At 41.8% G+C, this 17,856-nt stretch overlaps 1 protein-coding gene across 5 annotated transcripts in view; it reads left to right on the top strand.

The window, feature by feature from the left end:
- The first annotated feature begins 1,411 nt into the window (after positions 1–1,411).
- Positions 1,412–17,856, top strand: part of Rasgrp3 (RAS guanyl releasing protein 3) — a 98,072-nt gene continuing 81,627 nt past the window's right edge. For all 5 annotated transcript variants that reach the window (XM_038318792.1, XM_038318796.1, XM_038318795.1 and 2 more), the window contains exon 1: positions 1,412–1,676. The gene's annotated coding sequence lies outside the window, so the exon portion shown is untranslated. The remainder of the gene's footprint in view (positions 1,677–17,856) is intronic.

Genomic DNA, 17,856 nt, shown 5'->3' with positions numbered 1-17,856 from the left:
TTTGGAAAGAAGGTGAGAATTGCCCACAAGAGAATATAGACCAGGGCTGGAAAGATGACTCAGTGGACAAGAGCTCATAACGTTCTTGCAGGGGACCTGAGTTCAGTTCCCAGCACCCACACCAAGCAACTCACAACCACTTTTAACTCTGGTTTTGTTGGATCCGATACCTCTAATATCTAAGGATGCCAGCACTCATGTGCTCTCACCTGCCCGCCACACACATGTAATTAAGATAAAATAAATCTTTAAAAAAAATCACACAAACCAGCTTTATATTGCTGCTTTCTGTTACACAAATGGTTGTTCCTCTACATGTCACCAATAAGCGTTGGACCCCCGGTTATTGGTTTCTTCAGACCGAATTTATAAAAACAAATCAGAATCAAAGATTAGCTGAAGTTTTAGCTGCCCATCTGATATGTGGAAAATACACTCTGATTTTTGCACTTGCTTGTATTGTCAACAATCATGAGGGAAGTTGAACAGCTTTGAATTGCAAGAATATGGAAAAGCTGTTATCAGTGGAAATGAACAGATGATATGCTTTCAGGCTGAATTTTGTAAAAGTGCTTTTCTCGTTCACATTATATCCAGATGCTATATTCATTTTTTGTACTTTGAGTCAGGAAATTCTCTACTTTATCTTTTATAGACTTTATTAATTAATGTGTGTGTGCGCGCGCACACACACACACACAGGGAGGCCAGAAGAGGGTGTTGGATCTCTCAGAGTTGGACTTACATGGATGCTCAGAACCAAGCTCCAGTCCTCATGATCGCTAACAAGGGCTCTCAATTTGCTGAGCCGTCTTTTTAGACTCAACATCTTTTTAAATGAAAGGAAAAACTGAATTTGACATGGTGGTAAATGCTTGTAATCCCACTATTTGGGAGGCTGAGGCAGGGGGATCACGGGTTTGAAGCTAGCTTGGGTTATGTAGCAAGACACCCCCTGAAGTGTCTGAAATAGAGGCACCGCAGATCTGCTCCTGGTGGTTTATACAGAAGATGTTATGTCTCCAAATTCAAGCTCTGCTAATGGGGAGTGACAACGTCTAGGCAAACAGGGACTGAGGTGACAACTCTTCTGCTCATACCAAAGCTGAGTTGTTTAGGCTTAATTTTCTTTAGCCTGTTTACTGGTGCTGACTTGAAAGGAACACACACACACACACACACACACACACACACCTCTGACTGCTTTTGAAATCAAATACATTTCCTGCCTCTTCTCTTCTTAGTACTCACACAACCAACTTATTTATAGCCCAGGAAAGGGGAAAAAAAAACAACGCTCCACTGGAGGCCGGAAAACTAAGTAGGGAAAGAATAGGAGGAAGTGGGCTTGCCATTTAGCCAAACAACCTTTGCTTCATTGAGCTCAAAGCTTAGTGGCTTCACAGTGGTGGTGGTGGTGGTGGTTAGGCATAATAGGCTTGCAAAATCCTTTCTTTCTTTCTTTCTTTCTTTCTTTCTTTCTTTCTTTCTTCCTTTCTTTCTTTCAGCTCTTCACTTTTGAACTATCCTTGATTAATGGCGGCAATGACAGCTTTTCCAAAGTGAGAACAGAAATGTGTGGGTGTTCAGACACATTGAAAAGACACTTCCAAGAACTTGGTGCAAGAAAGACGATTCGCTGGTGTCGTGAACGACAGATGTGTCTGCGAATTAAGGTATGTGTCATTTTTAAGTTTGCCTCTTGGTGTGTTTCAAGGCATTTCATTGGCTTGGCCAAAGGCAGTATTTGTGACCTGTGGCCATGTCCTCCTGTAACTGTTCAGTGAGCTTTGCTTGTGTCTCTGAAGAGCAGCCAGAAGCCTCAGCGATGACATCCTGAGCTTCTAATGGTGAATGCTTCTCTTAAGGTGACTGAAGGTGGTTGCTTCCTTGAGGTAATTTCCACTAATCTCAGCATCATTTAGAATCTCATTGATGACCACTTTAGATAAAACATCTGCCTGATACTATTTGTGCTCTTTGTTGTGCTGATCAATAATCCATCTGCCATTTCTCTGATCAATACCAGTTTAGAGTATACATAATAGGCATGTCTTTAGACATAGCCAATCACCAAAGTTACTTAGTATTTTACTGAAAATTAAGTTTTGTGTAAAATCAGGAAGATGTAAATTATTCTAGTACAAAGTTTCCTTTTTTGGATCAATCATTCTTAAACACTCTAGAAGATAGAAAAACAACCCAGGACAGAACTTTCCACTGTTAGGAACTGTTTATTCGTAACCATTATTTGTATTTAATTCTTTCCCAAAACATTTCTGCTGCATATATTTTGAGGGTCTTGAAACATGGCCTTGTGCTTAGAAATGAAGAAGTATGAGGGAAACTAAACCCAAGAATGCTCACAAAAACTCGGAAGGCTCCTGGGGACATTCTAAATGACATTCCTTGCCTTTAAGTGAGCGTGTTTGTTTAAAGGATGAGCCTGAGTGCTTCCGCAGCTGAAGCTAGAGAAGGCTGATTGATGGCAGCACAATGACTGACAAAGGAGTAGGCTCCCTGGTTGTTGGGAAGGAAACTGGTTGCTGTTCTTTCTGCCCCTCCCTGTCGAGATTGGTGTGTTTAGAATCTGCAGCAAGAAGATAGCAAGTCTGAAGCAGAACCATGAGTCTGCCATAGCTGGTGAGGAGCCTAGGACTTCCTTCTAGGTCAGGGCGGCTCTCTCTGGCCCTTTCATGTTATTCTGAAGGAATTTAAGTCATTTTGTTTTGTTTTGTTTCTGACCAGAAATTTGTAAGTCATTCCATAAAAATTGAGCTCAGAGTTGAGGGCTTCTATGTTTAATAGTCCTAGCTGTCCTGGAACTAGCTCTTAGACCAGATTGGCCTTGAACTCACAGAGATTTCCTGGCCTCTGCCTCCCAAGTGTTGGGATTAAAGGCGTGTGCCACCACCGCCCAGCTCAGGGATATTTCTTTTTAATAGAAAAAGCACTAAATATAAGAGATCTAAACAAATCATTCTTATATTGATTCCGGACACCACAGTATTCCAAAGCCAATCCTGCATCCATCTTGTTCTACTGAGCTGTCACACACGTGACTCTAGGGACGGGGATCTCACTCTCAATAACCCTGATTCTGCTAATGCTGAACTCATTCCGCCCTAAATGGCTAAACAACTTTTGCCAACTGAGAAGATGGTTTCATTCAAATGCTTGTCACATAGGCAGCAAGCAGGAGGACTGAGGTCTCATTCCACTGCCCGCTCGTGACTGCTGGGTGGCCTAGAGAGCCAGGTTGGCAAGCTCTGGATTCATTACCTAGTGCTTGCCTCAATGAATGCATCAGAGTAGGACCCCCAGGTCATCCTAACACCTCTGCATGTAAGAACACGTATATACACATACACAGCACACACACACACACACACACACACAAATAAAAAATAAAAAGATACTTTTACAGTGAACCTTATGAGAGTTATGTTTTAATATGAATCAATTTTTAAACAGTAGATAAAAATGATGAGTTTTGGCTTTATTTTTGGAATATTTTATATATTTATCTATCTATCTGAATAGATAGATAGATAGATAGATAGATAGATAGATAGATATTCAAATTTTTATTGTTTGCTATTGATTTCTGGGTGCCCAGCTTAATAAAAATATTCATGAGATGCATATCTTGGGAACTGCTTAATAGCATCATCAGTTACTTGAGCCATTTTCAGGCTCCTGAGAGTATTTTAAGTTAGATAATTTTAAAAACTTTTATGATTTTTTTTCCTACTTTTCTATTAACTAAATAGAGGTATGTCATCTCCAGGGTGACTCTTACAATCACTGTGTTTACAGGTGACGTAGAATAGCTACACTGGGCCTCGTTTTCTGTAGGAATGAAAGCAGAGTCAACCGATCACATGAGCTGTGGTGATTTAGATCGTCAGTGAGAATAGCGTCCAATTTGTGAGATGTGTAAAAGAAGGTGTGAGGTGAATCAGGCCAAGGTCAGGAAGCTACAGTCTTCTCCCATCTGACCTGAAGCTGGACAGAGGACGGGGTATGCTGTGTGTTGTATTCTCTGTTTCTACAGAAGCCCTAAATTTCAGATTAAGGGTCTTGGCAGAGCCCCATTCTCGTCCCTCAAGCTCTGAAATTCAGGCTAGCAAGCAGCACCCCCCACCCCCGCGACCAAAACATATCGATAGAGTTCTTCTAGTAGTTCAGATCATGTCAGTCAGATCTTAGCAGTATCAACAGAGAAGGGAATTAAAAAGAAATTGAAAGTAGAATTTAATTATGGAATTGGAGAATTAAATTCTATATATGGAACCAAATAATGATATAGATAACGAATCCTAGATAAGGAAGACCTCAGGCTTGATGGAGCTAGAAAGTTAAGTTGGTTCCTGGAGAGCAATGATACGATACAACCAGAGATGAGAAAAACCACTGTAGGAAAGGAAGTGGGAGCAAGGGCGGAGATGGAGGTATACATGGCATCCTCAAGGAATAGGGTTATTAGATGGAGGATGCACACTGAAATGTGAATTTCTGGATATATACATACACACATATACATACATTCTAGTATCTGTATTCTATTGCATGGGTTTGCATGCAGACAATTGTATGGGTCTCATATTTATAAAACTTATATTAGCCTTTCACCTAAAATGACATTTAATTAATTGACTTTTATTTTTAATTCCATTTTCTGGCAACCTAGTCAGAGAACTAGGTCATCTAGCTTGACCAGAGCAGAAAAAGGAACATGGGGCATGTGAGAAGTACCTGGAAGAGTATGGAATCCATACTGCCATGGAACTGATGCTAGACTGAGGGATATAATGTTGATCTCAGTGATGTCATGGGACACTGAGAGATGTTGGAAAGGGCAATGGCATGGATAAGATTTGACACGGGGTTTTCTAGGATAGGGAGAGCAGGTTCCTAAGGCCTGGGTTTTGATGCAAATGTGGAAATGAAGGATCCATTAGGGATCAAATTGACCTGGTTTTGAAAACTAGGTAGACTTGCCTATGGGAGGAGAGGACAGCTCTCTCTCTCTCTCTCTCTCTCTCTCTCTCTCTCTCTCTCTCTCTCTCTCTCTCTGTGTGTGTGTGTGTGTGTGTGTGTGTGTGTTTAGAGAGAGAGAGAGACTTATGGTCCACTCAACGTCTATCAAAGGTAGCTCAGGGTCAGGGAGTGACTCGGGGATTTTGATCAGATTTTGATCAGAGAAGTATGGAGTTTGATGTGATGGTGCAGTAGCCAGGTACAAGAGTAACTAACAGTTGGAAACATGGAATAGCTGAGAAGGGAGGCAAGGAATGGCTGTTAGAGCAGCTTATTACTACTGGGCACTTACTGTATCTCAATGAAAAGTCAGGACACTAATCTTCCTCACAGTATTAGGTGTTCCCAAACAGTTCCTGGAAGATTCCGTTGGTAGTCATGTCTGATAGGTGAGAGTAGAGACCAGAGGGTGTTACCAGCTGTCCACATTTCAGTACTATAGTCATTTAAAGACAACAGGAAATGGCACCAAAGCCTGTATTCTGCTATAACCTAGATTCCTGGTCCTTTCTTGTCCTAAATCTGAGTAGACTTCATAGAATTCTTTGCCTTTATTAGTAGTACTTTCTTATTGGGACTGCCAACCCACAAATAATGACACAGAGACTTCTTACTAACTCTGAAAGCTTGGCCAATAGCTTAGGCTTGTTTCTAACTAGCTCTTATAACTTAAATTAACCCATTTCTATTCGTTTGCGTGCTGCCATGTGCCTTTTACCTCTATCCCATTTTGTGCATACTATTCATTCTGCCCCTGGCTGGTGATTCCTCCTTCTTCTTCCCAGTGTTCTCTTGCCTCGAAAATCCTGCCTAGTTATTGGCTGTTTAGCTTTTTTTATGAAGCCAATTACCGCGACATATTTCCATACAGTGTAAAGGAATATTGCACAATACCTTTGGGTTAGTATCTCTCTGAAGAAATGGAAATAGTTTATGCAAAGATGTTTGAGTTATTATTGTTATCATCTTTGGTTTTTTTTATAAGCCAGGGTCTCTGTGGCCCAAACTGGCAATCTTGTCTCAGCTTCCCCAGTGTTGGGATTATAGAAATGTATCATTACAATCAGCTTTATTTGTTATATATTTATTACCTGTATAATTTTCCCCTTACTACCTCAGTTTTCATTTCCCCTTGATTTTTCTACTGAAATAAAGATTGTGCAGTAGAATGAAACCAGGGTGTCAATCTCCTGTCTCTGTTCCTGGCTACCCTCTAGTGGAGTCATTTACTAAAAACCCTCCATCCAGGCCAGAGACAACAGAGGCTTACTGGGAGAAGCAGACCATTCAGCATCTCAATAGTGTGGCCAAAGTTTACAAGATGACTACTTTACCACACTGTGGTGCAAACACTTATTTGAAGCCTGTTTATATTAGTAGGGTTGTGAATAACACTTCATGAAACTACACAGACCCTTCAGGGCCCAGCACATGCAAAGCCCCAGATTGCAGGACCAACACCAGCAAAGAATGAAAAAGAAATATAATATAATAGTTTTATTATGTTTGAGTATTAAATATGAAAAAGATATTATGACAGATATTATAAAAGATGATAAAGCATTATAAAAGATACATGTAAGACTATTGTTAATACAATTTCTTGAATATCGCAATGTATCTTTTAAAGTAGAAAATGAAAAGTCTAACTTGGAAGTGCCTTTCAAGGAAATAATCTAAATCAGACAAAAATGTGTGCAGACATTTTCTTTTAAAAGAGTTGCTTGTTTGTGTTTTGCCTGCTTGTGTGGCTGGAGGTAAACCATCTGTATGCAGTGCCCTCTCAGGGCAGAAGAGGGCGTCAGGTCCTCTGGAACTGAAGTTGGGGGAGGATGGTGAGCTGTGGGGTGAGTGCTAGGAACCGAGTCCCAATCCTGTCCCTGTCATTGCAGCAAGTGCTCTCAACAGGCGAGCAGTCTCCAGGCTCTGTAGAAGAATCTTTATTTGCACCGGCCGGCGGTGGCACACGCCTCTAATCCCAGCACTAGGGAGGCAGAGGCAGGCGGATTTCTGTGAGTTTGAGGCCAGCCTGGTCTACAAAGGGACAGCCAGGGCTGTTAGAGAGAAACTCTGTCTTGAAAAACAAACAAACAAACAAACAAACAACAACAAAAGAGCAACAGGCAACACATTATTACTAAACAGAAAATACAAAGAAATAAGGTTTAATGCTATTTCATAATTTTCAATTTCATAGAGCCATTAGTCTCCATTAGAATATGTAAAGGTGTTGGAAAATAGCCATACTTAATGTTATATGTGAAAGCAAAGGCTATACGATTATATTTGTGGTATGGTCAAACTTGCACACATATGTGAAGGAATTAAGAGTTGAGAGTTCATAAACTAACATGCTAACAGCAGGGGTCTTTAGTCAGAGAAGTCAAAGTGACTTTTCAACTCCGTCTTGGGGTAAATAAATACACACTACTTTATCGATAGGATCAAAACTCCAATACTCTCTATAAAGTAGAGAGCCGAGTCTCTGTCCTGTGCCCTGCTGTCATGGTCGACAAGATGTTTGTGCTAATTCAGCGCCATTTGTGGCCTCCTCGCCCAGTTAAGAGCTGTATCCTGTTTGTGACAGCGTAATTTATGGTAATGGAAAGGCTTGTGATGCACTGGCCTGCTCTATGACTTCACTGTATTCATCGGCAACAGGAAACAAAGACACACACACACACACACACACACACACACACACACACATGCTTTTTTTTTTTCTGTAATTGTTTTAGTAATAGTCGACAATTGGAGGAAATGAATGGCAGAGAACAATTATAGGCAGACAAGATTGCAGCAGCTCGGACTGGGAATTTCAGTGGACCCTGTCTCGACGTTATTTCTGCATTCACTGCAGAACCCCACAAAGACATTGTTTTGTTCTCAATCTACTGTGAAATCACTATTTTACTTATTTATTTATTTTACTGGCAGTGACTCTATTCTTTGCTGTAGCACGCCCCCAATATGTGCTGACTTTGGTAATGCGATATCCATATCAGGTATTGGTGTTGAATAGTTTATGTCCACTGCTGTTCTGGGCCAAGGTGAGCTTCTCCCTGCACACACATCCAGGAATGCTACTCATCGACATCTTTGGAATATTTCCTGCAGCAGACTAGCTGTCTGCCGCTCAGACATGAGCTGTTAAAATTTTTACTTTCCATTGAACTTGAAACAATCACATTCAGGTTTCTATTTCTGCAAAGTGATCTCTTGCCTTTGTTCAGCAGCAGAAGACAGGGCTAGGGAGTAAGAGTGAGGTTGGTGGGCAAAAACTCAGGACTCAACAGTGTAGCGAACCCTGATGGCTGTTTGGCCTCAAGAGGGAGGGAGTGGGGGTGTGGGTGGAGGGGAGGGGAGGGAAGGGGGAGGAGGAGGGGAGGAGATGGCAATTTTTAATAAAAAATAAATAAACTGGAAAAAAAAAAAAACTCAGGATGGATGATTCATGATTCATGGTCCGGCTTCCTTGACATGAATTTGGTATAGTTAATAACGTCTTAGATGAAAATGAAGAGTGTATTATCAGTACACTGGGAAAGGCTTAAGGGACCTAAGGCAACTCCACTTTTTTAAAGGCTTCTATCCATGGCTGATGTGTTGGGAAGTATTAAGATTCTGCATAGACAGACTGAACGAGGACAGGCTGTTGCAGCCTTTGCTCCAGTCCTATTTGCTTCCAATGAATTCAGTTGGGAGTAGAATTCGGCAGTGGCTCTGGCTACTGCTTTTATTAGGGAGACCTTAACAGCAGTGGAATCCAACAGAGTAGAAAATGAGCTTCCTGATTCATTTTACCTGGTGAAGTGACTGAATTAAAAAAAAAAAGAGAGAGATAAAAATAAAAGGGTTAAGTGAATTTTAGCAATTTGTTTTATTTAACCACTTACATCTAGATTGTTACTAATTCAGCATTTGATCTCTATAAGAAACTGTCAATTAGATACTTTACATTTTCCTTTTTTCCTACCATCTTCGAAGTTTGTTGTGTATTTTTGCTTACTGCACATCTGGATTCCGAGTGGCTTTGATGTCAAGTGGCTGCTGTGCATGGCACACATGAACACGTGGGTTATGCCTATGCCGTGTTCAGGACTCCTGGTCTCCTCCATCCTACCAGTGAGCTGGCAACTCTTTGAGGTCTCAACTAAAATGGAATAGTTAGAAGCAGGCAGCAGGTTGGTGGCTTTTGAGGTTTGGTCTATTAGAATAATTCAGAGTTTATTGAGTCTGAGCACCTATGGAGTTCTCAATTGAAAATGGCGGGTGAACAGGCAGGGGTTGGGGGGAGAGGGCTCGGTGGGTAAAGAGCTTGCAGAGCAGTTTGGAGGCGTTTGCCTCCTTAACAGGCACAGACGAGGTGGAAGCAGTGGTCTGTCTCTATAGCCCCAGAACTTTGGGGACAAAGACAGACAGGTGTTGGGGCTCACTGTTCTGCCAGCCTGCCCCAAATGACAAGCTCCATGTTCAGTATGAGTCTGACTCAAAAAATAGGGTAGGGATTGATAAGCACCTCTGATTGATTCCTGGCCTCCATGCCAGGCTAGTGTATCTGCACACACACATACAACACTGACAGGAGATTATTGCAGGTTCAAAACCAAACAGGATTACGTGTTTGTAAGATTTTATTGGTCTTGAATCTGCATTACTTGCCTGTGGGTATTGTGTGTGTGTGTGTGTGTGTGTGTGTGTGTGTGCACATATTCTAGACCTAAAATAGATTCCTCTACACAGACTGCAACTGAGCTCCAGGAAGCATAAAAAGGAATATATCTTTAGCAAGTATGCACACACACAGAGACGCACGCACACACGTCACACAGTTCTAGCATTGTGACTACTTGATGCTGCTTCATGAAGGGTAGGAAACGCACTTCAATAGCCTCGTGTGACTTTCTGCCCTGGGGACTCCCATGCCAGTCAGCTGGGTGATAAAAATAGCTCTGTGGCCTAACTGAGGAGATCCAAAAATAACCCTGTGGAAGAGGATCAAACCAGAAGACCCTGTAAGTTCCCATGGCCCTGCCAAAGGCAGAGACCTGGAAATCCAGGCCCCTGGAGCCCTGACGAGGGGCTTCGGCCAACTGCAGCAGTCCTATTTGGGGTTCTTTTCATGTTACACAAGGTTTGGAATAGGAAGGTAGATTTAGAGCAGTCAGAAAAATTCCAGACTCAGAATAAAAGCTAAAGATGTCTAAAAATGCAAGTAATGACCACTTGCGGTGTGGCTCACACATTGAGAATACTCCAGAAGGTTGGGGATTTTCTTGGACCTCTGAATCCACTTTCCATTTTCTCCACAGAAGCCAAGCTATAAATAGTGATCGAGCAGATGCACCTAAAATGCCATATGTCTTCAATGAAATTGCTTAAATGTACCTACGATGAATGTATAATGAACTAAGTTCTTGCTTGATAAGTTATTGTTTAATATAAATATGTTACATTTCTGAAATTATTTTATTTACATAGGAATACAATTGTTTATATGGTATTTCTCCATTGATGAAAGATACTTATACACTATATTAAAATGTTAATGATTTTATTATATGAACACTATATGAATGCCATGTTAATAAATGAAATGGCATAAACTGTTAACTTATTATCACCTTGTATGTAAACAAGCAAGCAGTACTAAAGATCGCAGGAAGCAAATGCTGTCCTGCATTCCAGGACAAGCCTAAGAAGTAAATCCTATTTAAATTTATCTATTCATGTTGGTAGAAAAGCCAATCCATTAACGAAGAATGAGGAGAAAGAATTCTCTAGAAAATCACTTATCTAACTGACTCGATCATGCCCCTCCCTGCCCCAGCCCACCCCCACCACTGACACAGGTTTCTCTGTATAGGCCCAGCAGTCCTGGAACGAGCTTTGTAGACCAGATTCAAACTTGGAGTCTGCCAGGGATTAAAGGTGTGCCCCATGGCCATCCAGCTCTTCTTTAGTATTTCATGTCTAAGCTTACTTCCAAATGCTGGGCTTGGCTCTTCTTTAAGGAAATACCTTTGGCTATATACTTGATGTGTATTTAGGCTTTCTTTGATTTACGAATAGGTGAGTTTTGCTGAAGGATAGAAGACAACAAATTGCAGAGGCAATTAGAATTAAATAGTGAAGTATATTGGAAATCAAACTGTACAAAATCGGTCAGGCCTCCTTGGGGGGAGGGTGAGACGGGGCTTGGAGGAATGACTGCAGCCTCCAGATCTGGGAAAGGAAGGGAGGGGTATGCAATCCGTCTTCGCTTCCAGTTCTTACGCCTTGGTGAGTAGCTGCTAGCTGGATCCTGAAGGCACTGCCAGTTTTTGTTTTTGTTTTTGTTTTTGTTTTTGTGTTTGTGTTTTAGTCAAGGTCAATAAATCTGGGTTGAGTGAGCCAGTGTTTAGTTTTACAAAGCAGTAAGTGAATCCAGGGACCTACAAGAGGCTTGGGACAGAAGTTTGGGAAGGGGAAGAGAGAACACCTCGCGCTGCTTGATTCTCCCACCAGTAGACTCTTCACGGTCCTGATGTTCCTCCAGCTGTAAATACTTTACTGCTTGTGTGTGTGTGTGTGTTTGCACATGTGTGTGTGTTTGCACATGTGTGAGTGTTCACTCCCCATGGTACTCACGCAGAGGTCAGAGTACAGCTTCTGGGGAGTGGGATCTCTTCTTCCACCTGGTTTTGAAGCAGGGTCTCTCTTGTTTACCACTGTGCTGTGTAAAAGGGTTTACAGCTGATTTCCCAGTCTGTGCTGCCCATCCTGCCATGGGAGTGCCAGGAATACAGATGTGTACACATCACCATAGCTGGCTTTTAAAAAATGTGAATTCCGAATATTGAACTCAGGCGGTCAAGCTTATGTGGTAGGTGCTCTTACCCAGAGAGCCTTCCTCTTCACATTTCTCACCTTCCAAAGGATTTCACCCTTTCCCACAAATGGAATTGTTTCCCATTTCTCTCTAAACCCATTCTCCCCAGGTACACTTGTTCTTGCCACCAATGTATAATCAGTCCTCACCTTACTTAAAGAGCTTTGGGAGAATTTGAGTTTATGCTCTAGGTCCAAGGTTGTCTACTTGCCTGCAATATCCCTCTTCTTGGTGTTTGTCATAATCTCAAAGTTAGTGTTACTGAGAAAAGAATTTCATCCTCTATTGATGTCCATTGTGGACAATGCTCTTTGAGATGCTGACATCACTCCATCTGACTGGGACCATATGCCCATCATGTCCTTCAGGCACCTTGAACTCAGTTAATGTGTCTCGTTTCTATTCCCAGCGTTCCTCCTTCCTGAATTCTTTTGGTGACCTTACAGCTGACTTCCCACCCCAGAAACTCTCTCCACAAACTCTGCTTTCTGAAGTCCTGAGAGAACAGTGTGTCTGCGAAGGGCACAAACTGCCTACATTCTTAGCCCAGGTTGCCAGAAACAGAACAAAAAAAAGTGTTGTATCTGTTTCAAGAAAAGTTGTGTGTTGTATAAATGGAAGAAGTGACCAGGGAGGTAAGGGCTTTTCTCTAGAAACGAGAATGTCAGCGGCTAAAGCTGCATGATGGAGCACGGTGATCGCTTCTCTTTCCCTCGCTTCAGAATCTCACCTGACTCCTTTCTCTCGCTTCCTTAACCTCACCACGTGCCCACACACAGGACTAGGAAGAAGCCTAGCAGCTCCCCAGTTTATATCTCTTAGAAATGAATGCATGCCAGCCGGGTGGTGGTGGCACACGCCTTTAATCCCAGTATTCAAGAGGCAGAGGCAGGTGGGTCTCTAGAGTTCAAGGCTAGCCTGGTCTACACAGTGAGTTCCAGGATAGTCACAACTACACAGAGAAACCCTGTCTCGTGAAACCAAAAAAGGATGCATCTCTTTCAGCCACTTTATATCTTTTGACTTAATCCATTTACTTAGCAAGTAACTATTGATAGATAAGGACTTGTAATTTTTGGCTGCTTTCTACTCCGTATACCCGTGTGTGCACGGATGTGTTTGCCCATAAGTGTGTACATCGAGGCCACAGTTATGTTGAATGTCTTCTATCACTCTCTGAATTATTTTTTGAAACAGGGTCTCTCACTGAACCCAGAGCTCCCTAATTGGCTAGAAGGGCTGATGGGCAAATTTCTGGGACACAGCTGTTTCCCACCCCAGTGATGGTTGCACCACACCTGGTATTTTACATGGGTGATTGACCTCCAAATTCAGACCATGCTTGTGTGTAAGCACCAATGAAGACATTTTCCTAGCCTGTTGTCTACTGTTTTCGAGGTCTTTGGTTCATTCTTCCTTGGAGGCTGACTTCCTTTGTGGTTTGATTTTTTTGTTGTCATTGGGGGAGTATGCTTTGATTCCTAACTTTTTTATCTTTTGTTTGTTCTACAAGGTTTGCTTTGTAGTTACCACCTGAGGCTTAAAACATCTGATATTTTTAGCCATCTATTCTAAGTGGAAAACAATAACTTTTGTTACTAATGTCACAATTTACATCATTTCATGTTGTGTATCTATTAACAAATGAATGTAGCTATAGCTAATATTAATACATTTTGTGTTCCATTTTCATACAGTAGTTTAAAGTGGCTAGGGCATCACCATTGTGGTATTAGACTATGGAAGGAGGGGTTGGAGAGATGGCTTAGTGGTTAAAAGCCCTGGCTTCTCTTCTAGAGGTCCTGAGTTAAATTCCTAGCAACAACATGGTGTCTCATAACCATCTGTAATGAGATCTGGCACCCTCTTCTGACCTGGAGGTATACATGCAAATAGAACACTGTATATAGAATAAATAAATCTTAAGAAAAAAAAGGATATGGGTGAATCAATACTTACATTGAACTCATCATTTTTCTTTTCAGTCTTGTAATGGTCAAAATTGAGTTCATTCAGTTGGAACCATATTTCAAATTTCATATTTTGATGATTTTCCAGCCAATGATACACAACATCTAGTCTGTGGTGATGCTGGGCAGTGGCCGTGAGCCCCATTTCCCTGCCAGGTGCACGACTACAGAACAAGCATCTGGCCCTCTCTACCCTACTGTGCTACAATGCACCAAAGGTTTAGTGAATTAAATGCATTCTTTCACTTTCAATATTTTTAACATCTGATGAGCTTTTGGGGGATGCAATACCATTGTAAAAGGGAGTATCTGCATTCTGAACTCGACTAAATATTTACTTTTTAACAGAGATGGGTTTAACATATTTAAATTTAATTTATTATTTTGTGCGTGTGGGTATTTTTGCCTGTATGTGTGTGAGTGTGTGTGTGTGTGTGTGTGTGTGTGCACTGTGTGTGTCCAGTGCCCTCAGAGGCCAGAAGAGAGCATCAGCTCCCCTGGGACTAGAATAGCAGTTGTGAGCCTCCGTGTGGGTGCTTGGGACAAAAGCTGGGTTCTCTGGAAGAGCTAGCTGTCAGTGCTCCTATCCTCAGAGCTGCTGCTCTAAGGCCGAGAGAGAAGTTTGACACTTACCTATAACTAGTTATTGACTTTCCAGCTTGAAGACCTCTCTCTGGCTCCTAAGGGGTGTCTAACTGGTGATGAACCCACACCTTTTGGGTGTCTGGGGGTTCCCTTTCATCTCTTTTCTTTCTGAAAGATGATCTTGCCAGGTTTTCTATCTCTGGCTGACAGATTTGTTTTAAAGCTTCTGTGTATGTCATTACATTTTCTCTTGGCCTGCTAGGTTTCTTCTGAGAAACCTGATGATTGTCTTCTGAAAGTTTTCTCTTTATGTGATGAGTTGTTTTTCTTCTTGCTGCTCTTCTATATTTTCTTTGTCTTTGAATTTTGGGAAATGATTCCATTGTGTCAGCGTGACGATATCTTTCTGTGTTAACTACCTGAGGTTTGTTGGAGTTCAGGGCGCCAAATGTTTATCTTTCCATCTAGATCTTACAAGATTTCTGTCAACTCAATTACGCACTATGGGATTCACAGAATACATAGAGCAAACAGGGCAGAAGCTGACTGGAGGAAATAGCAGTGTCTTCCTGGCATGGCATCAGAATTCCTTCAGAATGAGATAATGCTTTTGATGGTCTTACCTTGGAAGCTGAACTGTCATTTTTTATGTATCCTGTTGGCCAGAGAGAATCTGCCTGGATCCATTGTGAGCTGGAGCTACCCAAGAGTCTGTGAGGTTAGCTGAGGGACATCTGCAGGCTGCTACAAGTGTGTACCATAGAAACGTCACAAAGCTGTGATTTCAGAATCTTATTCCCCTTCTTTTTTCTGTGTAACTTTGGCTGTCCTAGAACTAACTTTGAAGACCAGGCTAGTCTCAAACTCACAGAGATCTGCCTGCCTCTGCTTCTCAAGTGCTGGGATTAAAGGTGTGTGCCACCACCGCCCAGCTTCAATGTGTTAAATTTTATGGTAAGGATGTATGGTGTCATATGTGTGTGCATGTGTGTGTGTATAAACATATGACACCATAAATCCTTATATGTGTGTATGTATGCATATATATGTATATATGTATTTATGAACTTCTCCCACACCCTACCAATGCTATCATGTCCACTGGCAGTATCCTTGCTCAGGACTCAAGACTCACTTAAGACTCACTCAACTAGAGGGAAATCAATTCTGGTACTTAATATTGCCATCTGTCTAGTGAAGCCATCATTCATTGGGGGAGATTCTACACCAACCACTTTACTAACCCAACACAATCCCTAACTACATTCTAAGTGTTCATCCTTTTCCCCCCAGATAAGTGTCATCCCTCATCAGGAAACTTCTCTTTGTAACAGCCAGAGACCATTACAGAAAACCACAATGAATGACAAGTCAGAGTTGTGGTATCCAGAGTTTTGGATCCATCTACAACACAATTCCTGCACCTAAGGCTCAGGAATCACTACAGAGAAGAGGGGCAGAAAGATTGCAAGAGCCAGAGGAATAGGGAGTTTGCTGCGAGATTGTGTCTCTTAGCAATGTCAGAAGGACAGTTGTCCAGAAACACCTTCTCTGTGCCATTTCTTCTTCTTTTGAAAACAAATCCACGAGACACATTTCAGCACCCATTTTGTTGATTTCCTATAAGGTAGACTCCTAAGAGCAGTGCTGTATAGTTGATTTCCTATAAGGTAGACTCCTAAGAGCAGTGCTGTATAGTTGCTCACTGTCCCTCAAAAGTACTCAGGCTGAAGAATGTAGCTGAGAAGTTGGGTCTTTGGGCTCTTCATTCTGTTCAATTTTCTATTTTAGTGGCAGAGTGATCAGAACAATCACAAAGTCCTTGAAAATTGGGATGGGGAAGAACGTTTGGTAAGATGCTGTCTTCAAGTAAAGAATTGCCATCATGTTTCTAGTTTCCTTGGATCTCACCCACAAATCCCTGCACCTCATCCCCAACGTGTAAAATGAATGGAGGCTGAGAAAGTACTTCCAAACATAGGCGGGCGGCCCAGGGAGACCACATGGCCTCCTGTTGGAATTAGACTAAAGGGTTAGTCTGGAAAGAATTCTCCATCTGTTTCCTTGATAAGACCGATTAGAACCATCTATCTCGCTGTGCACACTCTGAACTAACAGGCGGCGAACTGTACCATCTGGCCTGGCTAAATTTAGTGCAGCTCTCTTAAAGGAGTTCTGGCTCCGTCATGCAGGCAAAGACTTCACCTTCCCAAATCCGAGGAAGAATAGGCGTTCACAGGTGCTAGAGACTGTGCACTCTGCCTACCAGAGATGTCCCACTTGGGCAGGAAGTGTTGTGCGAGTTCCCTTAGAATGGCTGGTCACCTGCTAGCCAGCTCTTTGGGTATGTGTTGGGTAGTTTTTTTTTTGTTTTTTTTTTTTTTTGTTTTTGTTTTTTTTTTTTTTTGGTTTCGTTCTCTTTGTGTTCAATTCACGGCACAGATATGGCCTTTGTCTCCGTGGCGCTTATCCCATCCCTTGCTTTTTCAACTGCATCAGTCAGTGCTTCCTGTCATTTTTGACAAAAAGAACTTGCTTTTAATCACTTTCAAGACTTTGGAATAAGTAGTTTAAAGGGGTTGAGTTGATGAGAGGCATTCTCTGGTCCTCTGATGTACACACAACCTTATACCTCGTGGGAACTGAGCTGAGCTCAGGTCTATCATCTTGTTTATTGTTTAATGAGTGTTTACACTCTGGTGGTGAATTTAGACAATCCACACCAAGGCCATCAAAATATTATATAACTTTTAATTTTTAGTATCATTTTTTTCCAATTTTTGCCTTCTTTTGAATTCTTAAAGTTCATGGTATTCCATTTTTCCCCATTCATGTTTGGGCTGTTACACACTTTATAAATACACCTTTAGTTTGTTTTGTTTGTTTGTTTGTTTAAAACGTAGCAAGAATAAAAATGCCAAGGTAATCTTATTTTACGGGATGACCCAAAGGCACCCATCCATCATATTTCTTAATATTTTCAACTTAACCATTGCTCTTAAGGAATTATGGCTATCTTTTATTTTTTAAATAACTTTTTTCCAATTTATTTTACATACAACCATTTTCCTCTCCCTCTTCTCTTCCCATCTTCTCCCTTTTCCCATATACCCCCTCCCCATCCACTCCTCCTCCAGTTCTATTCAGAAAGGAACAGGACTCCTATGGGCTTGCACAAAGTATAGCACATCAAGTTGAGGCAGGACTGAGCTCCTCCCCTTACATCGAGTTGGGCCTAGGTAATTCAGTATGGGGACCAGATTACCAAAAGCCAGCTAAACGCCAGGGAGAGGTTCTGCTCTCACTGTTAGAAGCCTTACTAAGAGACCAAGCTGCATGATTGTCACATACATGCAGAGGGCCTAGGTCAGTCCCATTCAGGCTCCC

Source organism: Arvicola amphibius, chromosome 2 (assembly GCF_903992535.2).
Source record: "Arvicola amphibius chromosome 2, mArvAmp1.2, whole genome shotgun sequence".
NCBI classification, from domain to species: Eukaryota; Metazoa; Chordata; class Mammalia; order Rodentia; family Cricetidae; genus Arvicola; species Arvicola amphibius.
Note: the sequence above shows the minus strand (reverse complement) of the source record. Positions and strands in the feature narration are given on the sequence as shown.